We start from the raw sequence: 16,789 nt of genomic DNA on the forward strand, positions 1-16,789 counted from the left end.
GTATTTTCATCATAATCGAGAAGAGAGAACTGTGTTGTTTATTAATAACCAGACACTTATTTTTGGACTCTAATATTTACTTAGCCTGCAAGGTTAATCAGCTGATGACATTTTCATACATGTTTATCACTGGATTTTGCTCGTAATCACTCCCTATGAAATTAAGAACTATTAATGCAATATTCAAAATTATATGTGAAAATTAATATGGGAGTATTTATTGAGAAAAAAGAAATATAACAAGATATGGTAGATGCAAGGATTCTGTCCAGTATCCATTAAGCTTGGGCTGTGTAGTGATATACTATGAGAAGATCTCTTACTTTCTAAGATATTGGAACTTATGCTGGGCCTCACAGTCAGAGTTAATAATGTACCTCAAGGTCACTTAAGACCGCCATTCTACTGTGTACTCAAACTGCTTCACCTGCCGTTGAGAGAACAGTGTGTTTCTAAGCCAGCACTCCCTAAGGACGAGGCTATGTTCAGCTCAAGCACCAAGACTGTGAAGAGCCTGACATCTCTCAGCTGCTGCCCAAGCTGGAGATGAACTCAGATCTCAGGATGCAGATGGCAGAACTCAACCTCACCAACATTATCGAAGTTGGTGGTGGTCAGAAAGCTACCCTAATTTTTATGCCAGTTCCTTAGCTGAAATCCCAGAAAATCCAAGCCAGGCGAGCTTGTGAATTGGAGAAAAGGTTTAGCGGAAAACACATTGTCTTCACAGCTCAGAGGAGCGGCCTGCCGAAGCCAGCTCAAAAAGCCATACAGAAAATAAGCAAACATTCCCAGAAGCCACACACTGACAGCAGTTCATGACACCATCCTTAGGGACTGGGTCTTCCCAAGTGAATTGTGGGTAAGAGGATCCATGTGGAGCTGGATGGCAACTGGCCTGTACAGGTTCATTCAGATCAAGTTCAGCAGAACAACATGGCAGACAAGCTTCCTCTGGTGTGTTTAAGAAGCTCACGAGCAAGTATGTTAATTTTGAATCTCCAGAGTTTTGGTTGCAAAGAAAATGACTGGATAACGTGTTTTTCAAAATTAGAGAGAGGGGGAGGGAGGGAGTGAGAACAATGTAATACTCATCTTTACTGGCCTTGGGTTTCCCATGAAATCAACTTGCACAGCCTGAACTAATGTATAGCTACAATCTTAAGTTATATATTCTTCCATTCCCTAGACCTGGATAATGCATCTGTATCACTTGATGAAAGCAACAAATATAAAAGTTGAAAGCAGCATTTATGGGTATCGTTTATCAAAACAATGTTGTTTGCTATCTGGGTCAGCTGGGATCAGGTAGAGACAGACTTAACCTCTTGTAAGACCGTTAAAGGTTCTGTGAAGCCGTGATTCTCAACCTGGTGGGTGGCAAGCATTGGAAAACACATATTTCCAGTGGTATGAACTGAGAAACTGCTCAGTAGCAAAATTATAGTTGTGAAGTAGCAACAAATTAAATTTATGATTGAGAGTACCTAAGACCATCAGAAATCTGTGTTTTCTGATGGTAGTGAGTGATACACATGTTGAGAACCACTGCAGTGTTAAGGATTCCATACCTTCCCTGTGTGATGCTTTCTATGCTGCTCAATACATAGAGAGTTAAGTCCTTTGTGAGGGGCAGACACAGACACACATAGCTCATACAACAGACATAAACACAATCAACAGCCCACATAGACAGAAGACACAGACAGGACAGATTCACAAGAGAGGTTCCAGGCAGCAGAGATCAATACTTATGCAACAAGAACACAGGACAGAAGACATGGGGAGCAGGAAGAAGAAAATTCAAATCCATCATGACTCCATCATGGTTAAATGACTCCAGGGGAAGTGCTTTTGTTTCCTTTCCTAATGTGGCACCTATGCATTATCTGTAACTATGAGTTAATCACTAATGTATATGCTCCATGCAAGGTGGGAGAGGTGGGTAAAAGCAATGCTGCTCTTCCAGACAGCCTGGGTTGCACTCCCAGCACACACATGCTGGCTCATAACTGAGGAGGGACACTAAAAAGAAATCCCACACTAGCTCAGAATTGAGTACAATAAAGGGTTATTTATTTAGGGGTAGACTCACAGCTCACAGTCCTCTGCTCGAATGAGGAACAGCAACCGTTCCAGCAGCTGGAAGAGAGAGGGAGCACTTTACATTGGCATTTATAGTATAAGAGGCCACGCACAAGTGGGCTGGTAACAAAGGCTTCTGACTGAAGGAGTTCCTACAGCACCTCTCCCTTTAGTTTGAATAAGAGAGCTCTAAGCCTAAAACAGCGTTATATACAATAAGAACAAGAATCAAGTTTAAGAATTAGAATTACAACCATCATAAACAATATCAAACAAGAAATGTGATAAATGTTTCAATAATGATCCTATCCTAAAAATTCTAAGTCTTTTATTATAAATAACCTGGCCAAGTCATGAGATGAAAGTAACTATGACTATTTAGTCTTCAACCCCATTGAAGATCTGATAAGGGAACTATTATTACTTGAGTAAGAAAGAAGTGCAATCAAGCAACTCCCAAAATGTGCAACTAATGACAGAGACAACTGGGCAATCACCCAAAGTCTCATTTGCAACGTTGGAGCAATCAACTTTGGCTAGGGCCTAGAGTAACTGACCAACCATTTTCAGATTCAGGAAGGTTTTCAAAATCGTCTTACCCTGTCTTAAAAGATTTGACAGTCTTTTTTCTTGTATCCTGCTTGTCCTGTCCAGTCATTGTGCATTTCGTCAGTGGTCGAGGCATGGGCAGTTTCTTGCCCAAAGGCCAGTTTTGTCAATAAGAAAACAAGCTCCAAGTAGAGTGTCTTCGGTGGTCAACATTCTCTCGGGAATAGAATGGTGCTGCCAGGAGCAATCCTGTCTCATGCCAACAGAACCCTAAGTTATTTAAATGCCATCTTCTACAGATCTTTGAAGTAGTTGACGGTTATCTATCTATGAAGACTACAATCTCTATGTATCCAAAGAACCTTATTTTCTAACTATAAATATGACAAACATGGATGACTATTGACCTATAATTCTTAATACCTATATAACTTCAATACTAAGACTTCATATTAGAGTATTAAACAATCTTTAAACAACTGTGCAACAAATGAGGACATTGACCTCAAAATGTATAAGTATCTTGATCAGAAGTAGAAACACATATTGCAATATGATAAATATATCCTAAAATTGTATCAATATACAAAATGTCTTAAGCAAAAGTAGAAGCATGTGTGCATACAATATGACAAAATAACTTTGCTTAGGTATACAAATATTGTAGACAAAAATAGGAACCTATTCAATATAATTTAAATTTGTATCAATATGCAACAATCTATACCAATGTAAATTGACTATAAATAATAGCTCACAAGTATTCACTCTATTACTCACTATTATTATTAGTGTGAGTAGGCTCACACTAATCTATTATCCTATCCATTTTCCCTCTTTTTTTTTGAAGGAGATCCCTGAACCAGCATAATTTCCACCCCAACCCCCAACCCTATACCAATTATAATCAACCCCTAATTGATGTCCCTAAACCTGAGGACTAACTTTGTTGGAAGAGAGGCCATCATCTTCTGGAATTACTTCCAGCTGACATGGGGGTGATATTCTTTCTATGGGATCCTGTGAAAGTAAAATGATAGTTAAGTTTCAAGGCTACCGTCTGATATAATTGCAAATAGTCTCTGAGTATTCGGTAGAGTTTTTCTGAGGATCCGACTTGGAGTTCTGTCCAGAACATTGTAAAAAGGTGCACCATTTCAGCTAACCAAATTGGAACCATCTTGAGCAGCTGGTACCCAAAACAGGTCTTACAATGGAGCTATCAGCATCATGACATCATATCTACCAGGTGGAGTTGTTGTTGTGGGACCCCATCTTCTTCCTAGAAGCATCAACTATTGCTGCAGGAAAATGTATTGCTCATTGTGGAAAATGTAACATCATTTATACAGACATATATTCAATGAAAGGTTGATAGAGACAAAAATAGATATGGAGAAAAATAATTTTTTTCTAAATTCTTTTTTCTTTCTGTTCCATACCAGACAGCTCCTGACATGAGATAGAAACTCTGAATTTTTCTTTTAACAACATGCTTGGATGTAGACAAGGACAGAGAGTCATTGTTCAACTCCAAAACCAGCTTTGATTTTTAAGTGAGTCATGACTATTATTAAGGTAGGTAGTGTATATATATATTCTTACCCTCAGATAACCTGTCCTTATAAGTCATAATCCTCTTTGTTTGGTGATCTTATCTGGATAATTATCTTTTCCTCTTTAGGCATCTAGATGTCCAGGGTCTCTTGACTTTTTGAAGATGAGTATTTTTCCTGCAAAAACAAGAGCAGAATCCTGCCCCAACTCTTATAAGGTTTCCTTAGCACCTGTATGGTTGTCACCTTTGTGGATGAGCCGTCATTTCTCTTTCTCAAGAGGTTTCTCTTTTTCAAACAGAATCTTTATTAATTTTGATGGTGTCCATAGCTTTTCTTCTCCTGTGGAAACAAGAGCAAAACCCCTTTGCCAAGGTAGCACACCTCCTGGCGTCCATTGTGAGGTCAGCATATCCTTAAATAAATGGGCTGATTTAATTCAGAAGTTTTTTTCTATTATCCAATGTCTGTCTGCTGCTGTTGTTCCTTTCTCATTAGTGTTAAAAAATTCAAGATTAATAAGGCATTAAGCAATTTATTTCTGCTTAATCTATTTCTGGGGGTATTTCCCATCCCTTTCTGTCTGTTTAACATATCCTTTATAGTTTGATTTGATATTTCTGTAACTCTCTGACCTGTAGGATTGTTTGGTATGTATACCTGTAATATGCTTTATATTATAATAAACAAAAACCTGTTTCATTTACTTAGAGACATATGGGGAAGCATTGTCTGTCATTATTTGTGCAGGGATACCCATGATGGCCATAACTTCTAATAAATGCATGATTACTGAATCAGTCTTTTCTGAACTCAAGGCCCTTGCCCGTTGAAAACCTGAATAAGTGTCAATGGTTTGGTGTACATATTTTAATTTTCCAAAATCTGAAAAGTAGAATACATCCATCTTCCAGATTGTATTCTTTTGAGTACCCTTTGGGTTACTCCCTGTAGGTAGTGGGTTTTTGTTATATAAAAAGCAAGTAGGTCATCTCTTTATAATCTCCTTAGCTTGTTGTCATGTAATAGAAAACTCTTTCTGTAAACCTTTGCTACTAATATGATGTTTTTCATGAAATTCTGAGACCGTCAACATACTTGTAATCAATAATCAATCAATTTCTGCCTTACCTTATGCTAGAGGACCTGACAGACCCGTATGGGATCGAATGTGTGTTATATATATATATGGGAAAAGGCCTATTCCTGATGATATCTTGAACCTGTATGAATAATGAAGTCAAATCTGTAACATCTGTTATAAATTCAATGGTTTCAATATTCAAGAAAACTCTTCCTGCATATTGTGAATCAGTAACGATACTGAGAGGATTTTTCAAATCCTAGCACGCCAGGAGGTGTGCTACCTTGGCAAAGGGGTTTTGCTCAATGTTTTCAAAACATTGTAAACATTCTTTTCCCTTCTCCTGAAGAGGGTTCTTTGGCCCCTGGACAGGCATTGCTTAGGTGGACATTTAACAGCTGGTATTAGTCTTGAGGAGTAAGGAGCTCCATGTCCCCTCTTCTAATCAGCAGGCAACACAGCAGCTTATGGTCATGGAGCTAAGAAATAACTCTCCATGGAAGCCAGGATCCCAATATGACAAGTTTTGTCTCTGCTCATAGGCATCCTTTTGTCTGTGCTGAAGTGCATTTGCTGAACCCATAATGACAATGGCAGGGGAAGTAGGAGAAGAGGAGAGTGTCAGTGGTCATCAGTGTAGCTTGTTTGGAAGCTGCCCTGGAGCTGCTGTCATGTCCCTCGAGAAAATGGAGGGACAGGGGCAGGGATGTCAAGGTGCAGTTCTGGGGTGTTTTTCCAGGAGCAGAGACCCTAAGCAGGAGATCCCCAGTAACGACCTGGAGGGCCACACGGCTTTCCCAGGTGCCAGGAGTCGCTGACTTCCTACTCTGGCAGTCGTTCCATCCTGGACCCACTTGGCCTCTTTGCTCCTGTCATTGGGATCAAGTATGGCTTACCCAAGAGGGTACAACATGAAAGAAAACCCACCCTTTTTGTACCCATGTTAATGTTTTTGTCTGACTTCCCCTTGGGATGAGAGCAAGCATCTATTCACACTGGACAGGGCACCAGGAGAGACCAAAGGAACGATTTGACCAAAGCTAAGTTTAATGAACCAGTTTATTGGAGGTACTTGCAGGAACATGGATGAGGGATTACTGACAGCAGCAAGACAAACCCAGACAGATGAATTAATGGAAAGCCCACTATTGCATTGGTAACAAGACACAAAATCTGCAACATTGGGGTTCCTAAGAGTCTTCTCTCTGTTAGGAAATGTTTATTGCCTAGGTGATTTTAGGGAGAGTTCACAAGAGCCCTTTCCTGAGTTTGTCACGTCTTTGTCAGCCCTCCACTGGAGTATGTTCCAATTCAGACCCAACACTCTACCCACTTCAGATCTTAAATGTTTATGCGCTCACACCCAGAGCTCTCCTAAACCTTGAAACAGATGATATATACATTATTTTTTGCCATATCTGACACAGTACTGGGCTATATAAATAAATTATTTTTAGCAATTTGACAATTATGAGTTTCTGATATAACCACAACCCTCTGTGAGAAGTCTCCTTTCATACTGAGGCTGGCACAGCAACCATCTATGGGCATAAACACAAATGCTTGGAAGGCAAGTTGACACGTTATACTTGTCTAATAAAAACCAAAAATAGGGGAAGTCTCCTTACTGGGCCTTATGGCCTCCACAGCCACAGGACTTGATCTTGGCTTAGAGTACTCAGTAGGAGTCTGCCCTGTGGAAAGGCCTTACGTTTATCAGATAGCAGCTGTCTGCACACTAATGGCAGTATTGCCCCATTGTGTACATCTTCCTGGCATGTAACAGTACAGCACCTGGGTTCCAGAACCAAGCAAACCTGTCTGCAACAATTCCCCCTCAGCAGCCTGCCTTGTCCTCTTGGCACGAGAAATTCAGCCAGCAGAGACTCTTAAGCTCATACCCTCTTTGACTCCTTTAAGTTTGAGATCAAGGCATGCGATGTCTTCAGGAATGAGTCCTTAGGTCAGGCCTTCGTCCAAAGGCAGAGGCAACAGCATTTATGTTGGACCTCAGGGCTTCTCCTTACAACAACTCATTTTTAAATGAACTACACAATCACAATATCTTAATCAAGATCAGAAATGCATATACATGTAACAAAATTGTCCTTAAATTTATATCAACAAAGTAAAATTTATACCAATGTAAATTTTTCATATCTATATCATATCCCCCTTTAAATGTAAAAGAACATTTATGAACAATATTTGAAAATACGGGCACAGTTTTTGCTCTCCAAACTGCTTCCTGCTGTATGGGAGCGCTGTTAATCAGGTCTTTCATGGAGTATCCTGTTTGCTAGGTTCCTCTCAGTCAGCAGTTGAGCAAAGTAAGTTTTGAGGGTGTTCACAGCAACCTTTCAGGAGGGTGGGGTTCATGAAACAGTATTATTGGTCTGGAAATAATTTACAGGTTCTCATCTTCTGTGAAACAAAAGAAGAACCTCTTTTCCAAAGCATCATATCCTTAGACCCAAATTCTGAAGTCAAGATACCTTTATAATATACATGCTGGTTTGGCTTAGCAGCCCACACAATGAAATATCTCTCTGTACTTAGCTCCTTCACAGTCAAAAGATTTAAAAAAAACACAATAATATGCATAATCCATACGCTCTGTGTATTCTCCATCTTTATGTGGCTTATTGTATATTTTTACTTCCTTTAATCTATGGCTATCTGTACTCTGTCTCTTTAAAGACTTTACCCTTTCTTTTTAAAGCATTAACTTTATTTTATGACTCTCTATGCTCTTTACTTCTTCTCTCTCCCAAGCCTACGTACACCCATCCAACAATGTGACCCCTTTAGAGTTCTTTTATGTCTGAATCTGTCCTATTGTGAATCTGTAATTCTTTACTATTCAGGAGCACTTCTTAAAATGCCAAGTGCTTCTTAAAACTTTAGCTTGTGCAATGTAGGGGTAATACGGTACCGCCTGTTTCCTGCTGAGTCTAAACCTTAACTGCACTGATATTATGATAATTATGATAGTTCCTGCCTGAGATCAGCGCAGTTCAGCATGGCAGAGCCACGCCGCTCCTGCCTCAGAGCCATGTGGTGCCCTTGAGTTGCGCACAGTTCCAGGCACATAGCAGTCCACGTTGCCATCAAGCAAGCCATAGCACTTTATTCACAGACCCCATCTAAATGCTCTGTCTCCTGCAAGAGACAGAGGTTGCGCTGGCGGCACAGCCCAGAAAGCCAGCATTTTAAAATCGCCAGTTTTTTCCTGCTGCTGATTCAGAAAAATTTCCTTGTGGCAAGCTTCCAGCAAACAGCAAAAAGCTCTGTTAAAGTCTGTGTATTTTCTGTGTTTAAAATTAAGCTCTCTCAGGTTTTTAAGTGGATTTAATTGGCCACGTTGGGCACCGTTCTGTAGTATAAGGGCCTTGCTTGTTGGGGTTTCTGTCCTGCCCAGTTCTCACAGCCGTTTAGCCCCAAAGAAAACAACACAGAGGTCTCCATAAGATTATAAACTGATTGGCATATTAGCTCAGGCTTCGTATTAGCTCTTATAATGTATTTTAACCCATTATCCTTATCTATGTTAGCCGCATGGCTCAGTACCTTTTTCAGCAGGGTAGGTCACATCCTGCTTCTTTGGTGATCTGCACAGGACTGGGAGGAATGGGCTTCCTCCTTCATAGAATTTTCCTGTTCTCATCGCCCTTCCTGTCTGGTTGACCCACCTATACTTCATGCCTGACCAATCAGCGTTTATTTAAAACATGACAGAATACAGACAATTCTCCCACACCAAGTGTCCCAGGACATACTCTGCTCCCTCTGGGTTCAGTTTCGCCTCTCTGCAGATGCTAAATCCTGACTGGGCTGCTGGAACTTGACACCACCTAGCTGAAACTGAGAGCTAATGTTTCACACATGAATTGTGTGCAGTATGGGCTCAGGTTGGCTTCTGTGCTATATCATCACGGCACCAGAGAGGAAAAGGTGACACTTCAAAGGACAGAAAGGAATAGGTAGCCAAAATCTACAACTCAGACCTCCAGCAAGACTGGATCTGAGAGGAATGAAAAACGAGCTCATGTGATTGGCAGCTGTAAACTACTTGGGTTTGCTGGTTCCTGCAGCAGAGTGAGCTGGAGCCTCACACACACACAAAGGAAAAGGATCACATCCGTGGTTCCGAATCAAAAGGGAGAGAGTAAGTGAAACGAAGGATAGAAAAAGACATTAACCGCCAGATTGTGCTAACAAAGTACTCATCTGTCTTCCGGAAGCCCATGGCCTGGTAGAGAGCCAAAGCACTATACTGCACAATGCTGGTCTCAAGGACAACGTCACTGTAGCCCTGGTCCCGTGCAAACTGGAGGACAGTTCTGACCAGTGCTTTCGCTATCCCCTGTCCTCGATGCTGTGAGGACACAGACAGGCGAAGGAGCTATAGCTGCTTCCTCCCTAATGGGGGATCCTTGACTGGCAGACCACCCACGATGCCCACCACCTGGTCCCCAGACTCAGCCACCCAGAAGGAGCCACGTGCATTCATGTAGGACTTGGTGATGTCAGCCATGTCTGCTTGCAAACACGTAGACACATACTTTCTCCAAGAATGCCAGTCAAAGAGCCCCAGGCAAAAGAGTACAAGGAGGCAGCACACTGTGGCCAGGAGCCAGGAGCCATGAACCAGGACTACGGTCACGAGCATCCCAAGTAAGGTCAGGAGAGTCTGGGGCAGTGTTAACATACGGCAGAAAGAAGCAGAGGAATGTTCTTTCATGCCCCTGGAGAATAATTCCAGGGCTCTTTTGTGGTCCCTTTCCTGGTACTGGCGGATGTGATAAGGAGCCATGGGAGACCTCTAGCTCTCAAATATCAGTGATCACAGGGACAGCGAGACCTTCTTGCACAGCTTCCCTGAGCCCTGCAGGAGACAGAGGAAGCCAGGTCAATCCCCAAACCTCTCCCAGCCTCCCAGAAACCAGGGAGACTCTACAGATGGCTGTGCCTCTGTCAACACCTAAGAGGAAGAAGAACATTTCTACCGGGAGAAAGCATCAGGTCAGTGTCACCTTACAGCCCTTGCTTCTTCCCTCTTCTTGCCATGTGACCCTGGGACATGCCCCTTGTCATGCCTGTGTGTCTTCATCTGTAGACCATGGTAAATCAATACCTGGTTTCTAGGCTGCTCTGAAGACTTACTACAGTAAGCTATGTACAGACCTTCCCTGTCACACTCCTTATCCGACTACGTGTTATCTCACCTTGGATATTGGGGTACGCTGGAAAACTATGTTGTTTTGAGGTCTTTGTTTCCTCTTCAGGGTCCTGACACTGAACACTTCTGTGTTTCCAGGCACAAGTATCAGCAGATCCTTTTCCCAGCAACTGGAAAGCCTCAGTCTACAGAAAAGCAAAGCGTCAAACCAAAAACATTCCACCCATGGGTCCTCTGCAAGGGTGTGGGACTCAAGACCCATAGAGATCCGCGAATCTCAGCCCTCTGTCCTCTCACCTGGTACCACAGTTGCAAGAGTGTCCAGGAGGGCCTCAGCCTCCAACGACACCCAGGAGAATGTACCAGCGGCTGATGAGGCTCTAGGGAGCAGATCTGGCCTGTCCCTTCATTAGCTGACTCCTGGTCAATCATAAACCAAAAGTCAAGGGCTGAAATGTGACACGGGAGGGGATCCTCATTTCATCATCTCCAGATCTGCATAAGCTTCACCTGGAGAGGAAGCTGGCTCTGGCTGGCCCAGAGTTCCTCACCATTGTGGTGGCCTCCCTCTCTTCTCTGTCCCCTTCATATCACAGCCTCTTTCCTCCTAGAACACTGCCACCTCTGGCTCCCAGCCTGGTCCTTGGCACACAACTGCTGGGAGAGGCGTGTGCTCAGGACAAGCTGGCCTTCTCTTCTCTCTGAGCTCTGGTTGTTTTAGGATGATGGATCCTGATGGTCCAAACTGACTTGCTGCCCTCTCCTAACCATCATGCCCTCACTCAGCCACCATGTTAATGGGACTGTTTTGCTGGATGTTAAAGACCTGGATAAATCCAGATCCCCCGAACAGGAAAATAGAGCCAAAAATCTAGCAGGAAGAGAAGAATCAGAAATCTAAGGTTAACCAGTTCCAGGGTTTCAGGAACTAACTGATTAGGACCTTTGAGAATGATCTTGAGATGCAGGGAATTGCCCCTTTGTAATCATCACTGGAATTTTTGGAATCTTCTGTGACATCCTCCCTGCTCCCCCCATTCAGATTACTGGGCTATGTGGTTTCTTCCTATAAAAACTACTTTTCCCGGTCACTCGAGGTCGAACTCTTCCCCTGCGTGGGTTATGAGTCTGGGCCCCAGTGCACTGGTCCCCATCTTGTCGAATTGTCGTCTTGTCATTAAACCTCACGTGATTGCAGCAAGGATGGTCTCTCGTGAGTTACTGGGGCTCGAGTGAGAGTCTCCCCAAATCGGGGGTCTTTCAGATGCATCCTTCTCAGCTCCTGCAGCGCTTGTCTAGATAACAGGCCCCACACAGTGCTCAGCTTTGTGAACTTGGCAGCTCTTCAGAACCAAGACATCATACTCCTCATACAGATTATCTGAGGACGTACCTCAACAAGTCAGGCAAGCGCACACAGATGGGCACCCTTTTCTTGCAAGAGCCCTTCAGGTATGCTAGAGTGTTTTAGCCTGCTCAGTTTCAGGCCTGACTCCTGTGCCATGGCTCAGACCAGAAGCTGTCTCTACTGATATTCACCCTATCCCCAACACCCCACCCCTCAATACACACACACACACACACACACCCTAGTCAACTCAATTCCCAAACAAATGTCTCCCTTGGACTCGTGTGCTTTAGAATTGAGTCCATGCTGTCTAATAAAGAGATTCTGACCTGCTGAGTCAGGTCCTTGTCTCCCATCACCCATTCACTTCTTGGTGGCCACCCTTTCTTAAGAGTGGTATCTTGGTCTTGTGTCACTCACTGCCCCCACAATGCCAAAGTCCCTGAGATTAGACTCTAGGGTCCTCCCTTGGAAAATTCACTATATCAGGAATGCTTGTCATTGCTGAGGGTGTTCCCTGCCCCCAGACTCCAAGCACCCGAGGGGCTCCTTCTATGTAAAACACTGTCCCCACCTCCCCCACGTGGCTGCCTCCCTTCCTCCTCACAAAAGACCCCACTCGACAGAGTCCAGAAGGTTCTGGAAAAGGGCAGTGAATCTTCCCTTTGTGAATACTATTCTTCATATGAAGAACCTGAGGGCCTCTAATGAGAACCATGAGAACGAAAAGAACAAAGGCATCACTCAGAACCTCATTTCAATGTCCACCTGGTTCTCTCCCTGCCAGCAACCCTGGCTCTGCTGTGAGGAGGACTCCTCCCAGGAAATGAGCTCTACCTGCAGGGGAATTGGAGGCTTCAGGAAGTGGCGGGCTTGTTTGAGGAGGACGATCTTCCGGGGCTGGAGGTGAGTTCCGCTCTCAGGGCTTGGCGGGAAGAAATGCTCTCCAGTCGCGCTGACACTTTTCTTGTGCGCCAGCGCATAGATCTTCTGGCCTGTTTGCTGTGCTGCCTCCAAGGCAGGGCTAGGGAGAAGTGGGAGAGGTGCATGGCACAGTGCAGCTTGGCTCCTCTCTGTTCGCCTTCTCGCTCAGCGGCGCCCCCTGGAGGCAGTGCTCGGCTGAGGCAGGAGGACGGTGTCCAGGGCAGCCTGCAAGAGACACAGACAACTGGATCAGTGTTACCCTCTCAGGGAACACACATTCACGTGTGTAAATGCGTCAGACCCAATGTAATTCTTTCTACTCTCTTGGGTAGACAGCTGACCCGTGTCAGATATCTGTGGATACCCACAAAGGGTTTTGTCACTTCAAACCGGGAAAATTGCTATGAAAAGTCTACCAAAATTGTGTTTGACCATCCAAAGGGAAAACTAGTGTCTGAAAAAGAGGAAGAATGTGGCTGAGGAAGAAGGCAGCTTGGGAGGTGTATCAGACATAGTAAACCCTAGTGCCTTGTTTTGTTTTGATATCAGGGGTTTTGAAAACTATCTCAGCAGTCAACACTTCAATTCTGATAGCATTGAAGAGGGTGGGAACATCTCAAGTGGAAGGCCATCGGGTTTCCCTGAGCATCCTTCCGGAAATAACAAGTATAAGAAATCAAAAATATTGCGGTCTGGTGACTGGTGCGGTGGCTGAAGTGTTTGCCCAACAAGCATGAGCACCAGGGCTTGGATCCCCAGCGCCAATACCAAGCTGAGCCTGTGGGAGCCAGAGTTCCAGATTCCAGAGTCAGATGCCTGGCCTAACTAGCTGGATTGTGAGCTCCAGATTCAGCAGGAGACACCCTGCCTTAAAATACAAAGTGGGAAGTGTTGGGAGAAAACACCTGCCCTGAGCTTCTGGCATCTGTGCACATGCACACGCCTGCATATGCACACGCCTGCACATGCTTCCACATATGCTTATGTGCACACACACTGCAAACAAACCCCAAAAGCTTTATAAATCTGTATTTTCATCATAATCGAGAAGAGAGAACTGTGTTGTTTATTAATAACCAGACACTTATTTTTGGACTCTAATATTTACTTAGCCTGCAAGGTTAATCAGCTGATGACATTTTCATACATGTTTATCACTGGATTTTGCTCGTAATCACTCCCTATGAAATTAAGAACTATTAATGCAATATTCAAAATTATATGTGAAAATTAATATGGGAGTATTTATTGAGAAAAAAGAAATATAACAAGATATGGTAGATGCAAGGATTCTGTCCAGTATCCATTAAGCTTGGGCTGTGTAGTGATATACTATGAGAAGATCTCTTACTTTCTAAGATATTGGAACTTATGCTGGGCCTCACAGTCAGAGTTAATAATGTACCTCAAGGTCACTTAAGACCGCCATTCTACTGTGTACTCAAACTGCTTCACCTGCCGTTGAGAGAACAGTGTGTTTCTAAGCCAGCACTCCCTAAGGACGAGGCTATGTTCAGCTCAAGCACCAAGACTGTGAAGAGCCTGACATCTCTCAGCTGCTGCCCAAGCTGGAGATGAACTCAGATCTCAGGATGCAGATGGCAGAACTCAACCTCACCAACATTATCGAAGTTGGTGGTGGTCAGAAAGCTACCCTAATTTTTATGCCAGTTCCTTAGCTGAAATCCCAGAAAATCCAAGCCAGGCGAGCTTGTGAATTGGAGAAAAGGTTTAGCGGAAAACACATTGTCTTCACAGCTCAGAAGAGAGGCCTGCCAAAGCCAGCTCAAAAAGCCATACAGAAAATAAGCAAACATTCCCAGAAGCCACACACTGACAGCAGTTCATGACACCATCCTTAAGGACTGGGTCTTCCCAAGTGAATTGTGGGTAAGAGGATCCATGTGGAGCTGGATGGCAACTGGCCTGTACAGGTTCATTCAGATCAAGTTCAGCAGAACAACATGGCAGACAAGCTTCCTCTGGTGTGTTTAAGAAGCTCACGAGCAAGTATGTTAATTTTGAATCTCCAGAGTTTTGGTTGCAAAGAAAATGACTGGATAACGTGTTTTTCAAAATTAGAGAGAGGGGGAGGGAGGGAGTGAGAACAATGTAATACTCATCTTTACTGGCCTTGGGTTTCCCATGAAATCAACTTGCACAGCCTGAACTAATGTATAGCTGCAATCTTAAGTTATATATTCTTCCATTCCCTAGACCTGGATAATGCATCTGTATCACTTGATGAAAGCAACAAATATAAAAGTTGAAAGCAGCATTTATGGGTATCGTTTATCAAAACAATGTTGTTTGCTATCTGGGTCAGCTGGGATCAGGTAGAGACAGACTTAACCTCTTGTAAGACCGTTAAAGATTCTGTGAAGCCGTGATTCTCAACCTGGTGGGTGGCAAGCATTGGAAAACACATATTTCCAGTGGTATGAACTGAGAAACTGCTCAGTAGCAAAATTATAGTTGTGAAGTAGCAACAAATTAAATTTATGATTGAGAGTACCTAAGACCATCAGAAATCTGTGTTTTCTGATGGTAGTGAGTGATACACATGTTGAGAACCACTGCAGTGTTAAGGATTCCATACCTTCCCTGTGTGATGCTTTCTATGCTGCTCAATACATAGAGAGTTAAGTCCTTTGTGAGGGGCAGACACAGACACACATAGCTCATACAACAGATATAAACACAATCAACAGCCCACATAGACAGAAGACACAGACAGGACAGATTCACAAGAGAGGTTCCAGGCAGTAGAGATCAATACTTATGCAACAAGAACACAGGACAGAAGACATGGGGAGCAGAAAGAAGAAAATTCAAATCTGGACTCCATCATGGTTAAATGACTCCAGGGGAAGTGCTTTTGTTTCCTTTCCTAATGTGGCACCTATGCATTATCTGTAACTATGAGTTAATCACTAATGTATATGCTCCATGCAAGGTGGGAGAGGTGGGTAAAAGTAATGCTGCTCTTCCAGACAGCCTGGGTTGCACTCCCAGCACACACATGCTGGCTCATAACTGAGGAGGGACACTAAAAAGAAATCCCACACTAGCTCAGAATTGAGTACAATAAAGGGTTATTTATTTAGGGGTAGACTCACAGCTCACAGTCCTCTGCTCGAATGGGGAACAGCAACCGTTCCAGCAGCTGGAAGAGAGAGAGAGCACTTTACATTGACATTTATAGTATAAGAGGCCACACACAAGTGGGCTGGTAACAAAGGCTTCTGACTGAAGGAGTTCCTACAGCACCTCTCCCTTTAGTTTGAATAAGAGAGCTCTAAGCCTAAAACAGCATTATATACAATAAGAACAAGAATCAAGTTTAAGAATTAGAATTACAACCATCATAAACAATATCAAACAAGAAATGTGATAAATGTTTCAATAATGATCCTATCCTAAAAATTCTAAGTCTTTTATTATAAATAACCTGGCCAAGTCATGAGATGAAAATAACTATGACTATTTAGTCTCCAACCCCATTGAAGATCTGATAAGGGAACTATTATTACTTGAGTAAGAAAGAAGTGCAATCAAGCAACTCCCAAAATGTGCAACTAATGACAGAGACAACTGGGCAATCACCCAAAGTCTCATTTGCAACATTGGAGCAACCAACTTTGGCTAGGGCCTAGAGTAACTGACCAACCATTTTCAGATTCAGGAAGGTTTTCAAAATCGTCTTACCCTGTCTTAAAGATTTGACAGTCTTTTTTCTTGTATCCTGCTTGTCCTGTCCAGTCATTGTGCATTTCGTCAGTGGTCGAGGCATGGGCAGTTTCTTGCCCAAAGGCCAGTTTTGTCAATAAGAAAACAAGCTCCAAGTAGAGTGTCTTCAGTGGTCAACATTCTCTCGGGAATAGAATGGTGCTGCCAGGAGCAATCCTGTCTCATGCCAACAGAACCCTAAGTTATTTAAATGCCATCTTCTACAGATCTTTGAAGTAGTTGATGGTTATCTATCTATGAAGACTACAATCCCTATGTATCTAAAGAACCTTATTAGTCTAACTATAAATATGACAAACATGGATGACTAT

The 16,789-nt window shown here is 43.1% G+C and overlaps 1 protein-coding gene and 3 pseudogenes across 4 annotated transcripts in view; 2 read left to right on the forward strand and 2 right to left on the reverse strand.

Moving 5' to 3' along the window:
• Positions 1-471: 471 nt before the first annotated feature.
• LOC125388403 (small ribosomal subunit protein eS7 pseudogene) lies at positions 472-1,313 on the forward strand (annotated as a pseudogene).
• Positions 1,314-6,315: 5,002 nt separating this feature from the next.
• LOC148121695 (N-acetyltransferase family 8 member 2-like) lies at positions 6,316-10,090 on the reverse strand (annotated as a pseudogene).
• The window catches only part of LOC125388356 (N-acetyltransferase 8F1-like), a 29,559-nt gene continuing 19,085 nt past the window's right edge, over positions 6,316-16,789 (reverse strand). The window contains exons 5-9 of one of the 4 annotated variants that reach the window (XR_015738083.1): positions 16,437-16,634; positions 15,848-15,894; positions 12,642-12,953; positions 10,503-10,641; positions 6,316-10,162 (exon numbers count right to left, since the gene is read on the reverse strand). The gene's annotated coding sequence lies outside the window, so the exon portion shown is untranslated. Of the gene's footprint in view, positions 10,163-10,502; positions 10,642-12,641; positions 12,954-15,847; positions 15,895-16,436; positions 16,635-16,789 lie in introns of those variants that run through there. The other 3 variants (XR_015738084.1, XR_015738085.1, XR_015738086.1) reach the window with 3 other exon arrangements.
• LOC148121696 (small ribosomal subunit protein eS7 pseudogene) lies at positions 14,228-14,888 on the forward strand (annotated as a pseudogene).

Source organism: Myodes glareolus, chromosome 6 (assembly GCF_982192425.1).
Source record: "Myodes glareolus chromosome 6, mMyoGla1.1, whole genome shotgun sequence".
Taxonomy (NCBI): domain Eukaryota; kingdom Metazoa; phylum Chordata; class Mammalia; order Rodentia; family Cricetidae; genus Myodes; species Myodes glareolus.